This window comes from Rhinolophus sinicus, chromosome 4 (assembly GCF_057876585.1).
Source record: "Rhinolophus sinicus isolate RSI-liver-muscle chromosome 4, RSI-T2T, whole genome shotgun sequence".
In the NCBI taxonomy this organism is placed as follows: domain Eukaryota; kingdom Metazoa; phylum Chordata; class Mammalia; order Chiroptera; family Rhinolophidae; genus Rhinolophus; species Rhinolophus sinicus.
The window spans coordinates 107,752,411-107,757,699 of record NC_142504.1 but is presented as its reverse complement, the minus strand read 5'-3'; positions in this window follow the sequence as shown (position 1 = coordinate 107,757,699).

The following is a 5,289-nucleotide window of genomic DNA, read 5'->3' as shown; positions in this document are numbered from 1 at the left end:
AGCTGGTTGTCTGAGTCCCCTGTTGTTTTTCATAAGACTGTTTCTTTCCTTTTATCACTGGATAATATTCCTTAGCCTCTCACTGTTCATGCTTTTTGTTCCTATAAGCTTTTTTGACTTTTCAACCAACTTCTACCTAATTTTTTCACTCCAATCTCTGATGCTCTGAAGATAGTGCCAATTGCTTCTAAGATCTTCCTCAGGGGCTGCAATCGACCCCTGAGGAAAACCCACTCTGACTCTCTCTCTCTCTCTCTCTCTCTCTCTCTCACACACACACACACACATACACACACGAGCCAGTCTCAGGCCCCACTCTAGAAAACTCTTAGAAGTACTGCTCGTATCTGGGATAATTTAAGCAGAACGACAAGATCTAAAGCCTGACAGTTTTCCTGGAAACAGAAGATCCTCTTATTGCCAACAGTTTGAAGTCTTTAAGTGCTCACATTTTTCAAGCCACTTTGCCAAACAGCTAAAAGTGATGCAAGTCTGCATTATTTCAAGTCGGGTTTTCACAGTTCTTTTTGAGAGGGGTTACCTCTGGCCTATGTCCACATGGGTGGGAAAATGCCAGCAAAACAGGGTGAAAAATATCTGTACTGCTTAGATATGGAAGGGGAGACCAGGTTAATGAATTCCAGGTGTAAATCATCCACACCAGCAATTTTATAGCTCTTCCCCAGGAACAACGCTGCCTCAAACGTCTCCGCGATTGGCCCAAACAGAGCATACAGAGCTCATTAGTCAGTCGATTAGCTGCGGGTTCTCTATGAGGTGAGCGGTGCTGGCGTTGGGTGCAGTGTTAATATATGTAATTACAAAATGCAGCCTGAGGGGAAAGGCCCAGTCCAAAAATAAATACCTTTCTGGAAAAGAAAGCCTCAAAGGCCTTCTTAGTTCTGATTCTCTGCTCTCGTCTTGTCCTCTCAAGAAATATAATTGTTAGTCTTTTAGTTTGCCAGTCGTGTTTGGTTCCAGCCTAAAGGAATGCCTTCCGTTTTCATTTGGTTGGCCTTGCTGGAAGGTACGCACTCAGGAACAGTCACGGGAGTAAGGAACAGGGGACTCCATGGCCCCTTTTGAGAGAAGACAGTTGGTTTGGAAACGCGACAGTGAAGGCCTGAGGAGGAGAGGTTGGCATGACTCACATTCCCGCCCACAGTGGGCCGAACTGAGAAAAGGTGCCACCAAGCTCCCGCTAGTCCTTTGCCATCTCTACGCCCCTGGCAGCATCTACGGCCAGAAACAATTCCTCCACCTCCTTATTCAAAAATGATTCTCTGTTCATTAATTCATACGACCACGAGGGCCCAGGCATACAGGGGAATGTGCAATTGTTTCAGATAGCAAAGCCTTGATATAAAGAGGGAAACCATGTAAAGGTAACTCTTTAACCCTCAATCTTCTGGAGCTTAGTAACGCAAGTCACTGAAGGAAATTTCCAGAGCCCTCACTTCGATCTACAGGTATGGGTTATCACAGGTAACTTGCCTAAGAACCCTCTTAGCTTGGTCTTATAAATCATGATGTTTCCTTCTTATAAAAAGAGGGAATTGCAGCAGATAATTATTGGCCTTTCCAACTCTGCCATGTTCTGGTTCCTGGAAGTGTTATGGTTGGAGTCCAGTCGTAGGAGAACTTCTCAAAGCCTTTGACACAAAGCAGGCAGCCAGCCAGGGAGACATCACCAGGCATAGGCCCGAGGAAGCAGACAAGTCACAGAGGCCACAGAAAACAGAGGCCTTGCCAACGCCCCCAACATTCCAGCTGGCCCAAGACAACATGGCTGGGCATATCTAGGTGTGATGGCCAGTCCCCAAGATGTCCCCACTGGTTCTTGCCTCCTGGCATTCACATCTTGTGTAACACACCCACCCCAACTCCCGTCCCCCTACGAGAACAGGTCTGGCCTGAGAGACAGTTGATACTCTGTGACTTCCGCGCTAGGTCATAAAAGACATGGTGTCTTCTGTCTCCCTGTTGAATCACTCTCCTCTCACTCCCTATGGAAAACAGTATGGAGGTTCTTCAAAAAAATTAAAACTAGAGCTACCATATGACTAAGCAATTCCACTTCTGGGTATTTATCTGAAGAATATGAAAACACTAATTTGAAAAGATATATGCACCCCTTTGTGCACTGCAGCACTATTTACAATAACTGAGCTACGGAAACAACCTAAGTGTCCACTGATAGATGAATGGATAAAGAAGATGTGGTACATACGTGCAATGGGATATTACTCAGCTATAACAAGAATGAAATATTGCCATTTGTGGCAACATGGATGAACCTAGAGGGTATTAATGCTAAGAAAAATAAATCAGACAGAGAAAGACAAATACATATGATTTCACTAATATGTGGAATCTAAATGCTAAAATAAATGAACAGAACAGAAACTCATAGGTACATAGAGAACCAATTGATGGTTGCCAGATGGGAGGGGGTTAGGGAGAGGGGTGATAAAAGGGAAGGGATTAAGAAGTACAAATTGCCAGTTATAAAAAGTCACAGGGATGCAAAGTACAGCATAGAAAATATAGTCAATAATATTGTAATAACTGTGTGGTGTTAGACGGGTATTGGACTTGTTGAGGTGCTTGCTTTGTAAGTTATATAAATGTCTAATCACTATGTGCACTTGAAACTAGTATAATGTATGCCAACTGTAATTGAAAAATAAAATAAAGATTTTAAAATAATGACTTACTTCACCTCTTTGGCCCATACTATTTTGAAAATTTTAAAGCGTATTTACAAAAATTCATCCGAGTGTTATCAAAAGCATGTTGGTTTTATCTGTGTTGAATTGTTGAGTTAATTTACTCATTGGGATCAATGTAATTTCCGAAGATTCCCTGGGCCTGCCTAGATGCACTGGATGTAACTGACACCTGAACAAATAGTGGCAAAGGGTTATGACCATGCGTAGGTTGGTACTGTCTGGACTTCAAAGTCACCCAGAGTTTTGGCATCAACCCCAACAGTGATTTTCCCAAAGAAAGACCAAGGAACTTCCCCCAAAAGATTGAATTCCACATGGAAAAACAAATATTGAAAATAAGATGAGGGGGAAAAATGTAGTCCCCACTCCTCAGAGGATTTATAAAAATCAGTTCCAGATATTCAGTGAAAACCTAGCAAACCAAAATGTTAGGAAAATATATAGAAGAGTGTTATAAGTTCTATTGGAAGAATAAGAATCCTGAAAAGGCCTCTTTGCACAACTACTTTACTAATATTTCTTGTAGATTTTAGTAGTCTGCCTTGAAAACACATGAAAATTAAGAGTGAGATGTAGGCCTAAATATTTTTGCTCAACCTTCTGGTGCTTTGGTATATGGTTGTGACCTGATGGGAATGAACAGTGTACAAAGCAAGCTGAAGTCCCCAAGAGGCACCCAACAGCTGGCAAAGCTCCAAGGACATGTTGGTTGACCAGCAGTCCAGAACATTCACTAATTGTATCATCTGACTCTGCTACCGGCTCATGTTCCTAGAAAGTGGGGTCCCCCTAGGTACATAGTAATACCAAACAACTTACAAATGGGTATGCTTCCTTGAAAATGGATAATAATTAATGCTTTGGAAGTTGCAATAAAAGATTGGGCCAACAAAGTGAGGGGCTACAACCGGATTATTGTAAGCACAGAGTTACTGTTTTTCTGATTATAGTTCAATGCCCATCACCTGGTGCCCATCTTTGTGACCTTGAGAAGCAGGGATAACCTGGGAGCATGTGGTTATAGGTGGACACTACATGGTGTGGGGAGGAAAATAGAGGAATGACTCATAAACTTCCTGAGGGCAAACTATTTTTAGTTAAAAAGGATTTAGTCCAAATTCGACCATTGAGTCAACTGTTCTTTTTGATCCTTTTAGGTATAGAAATGCAGCCATTGGCCTCTGGGCAAAGCTAAAGCTAGAATCCTAATCACTTTTACACACTTAGAATTTTCTACCGTTCAATTTGTCGAAAGTCAGTTTACTTGCCCAGCTGCCCTGACTGTAGTATCTCTCTATTTCTCTGGTACTGAAAGGTACGGAGACGTCAAACAGACTTGACAGTGATCTCCAGCAGTGAATTACCCCAGTGCAACTGTCTCTGAAGTCTACATGCAGAGCCCGAGAACACCCAGCAACCCTGCAAAAATGTCCTGTATTAGAGTGGAGCTATTCCAGCAATATCAGTTGGAGATACTACTTATGCAAAATTCACTCTGAGGGAAGGAAGGATGTCAACCCCTTTTCTAAATATCGGTGTAGATGGAAGAGTAAGAAAAGGGGAGATGAAGGAGGGAAGCGCTCTCTCGGTGCCTACGGGAGAACAGAGTGAGTGAAGGGCAGCCCAGCCCAATTTTACGTTGCTTCGCAGTTTTGCCAAGGACAAAGCTGAATCCGAATGCGCAGCCTCCAGAGGACACGGTGCTCGGTACCCTATGTTCAAGGTTCCACCGGGCGCTTTCTCCTGCTGGAGTGGATGACATCATTGACAAGTCATCTTCAATTATGTCAGGAGTTTCAGGGACAAAGGACGGTGGCAGCGGAATTTAGAAGAGACCAAAGATAATGCTCCTTGGGATCCATTCCCAGCTCTGTCACTGACTCATAGGCTGACTTTATTATTCCCATTGTTATTAGGGCTGTTTTATTGGACACCGAGATACTCGTAGTACTCAAGATTCAGAGGTCGATCCAGGGCCTCTCCTTGCTTAGTATCTAAGTTAAATGTAAACTTTCCTTAGGAAACAATTCAAGAGAATGGCAGATATGAAGCATATAAAAACCTAATAGAAGGAGAGTTGGAAATTTTGATGAATTTCCCTCTTAAACCTTTTTTTAAAAATTTATTGAAGTGACATTCATATAATATAAAATTAACCATTGTAATGTGGACGATTCGGTGACATTTAGTACAGTCACTACGCTATACAACAGTCCCCTCTATGCAGGTCCAAGACATTTCCAACCCTCCACTGCAAAACCCTGTACCCAGTAAGTAGTCACTCTTGAGTCCCCTCTCCCTCCATTGTCTGGCAACCACCAGGTTTTGTTCTGTTCCTCTGGACTTGTCTATTCTGGATATTTTGTGGACATGGCATCACAAAATACGTGACCTTTTGTGTTTGGCTTCCTTCACTTAGCACAGGTTTATGAGACTTTTCCATGTTGTAGCACCTACCAGTATTTTGGTCCTTTTTATGGCTAAGTAATATTCCATTGTATGTATATACTTCATCGTTCATCCATTCATCTGATGGCTTTCCTCACCAGGGACAATG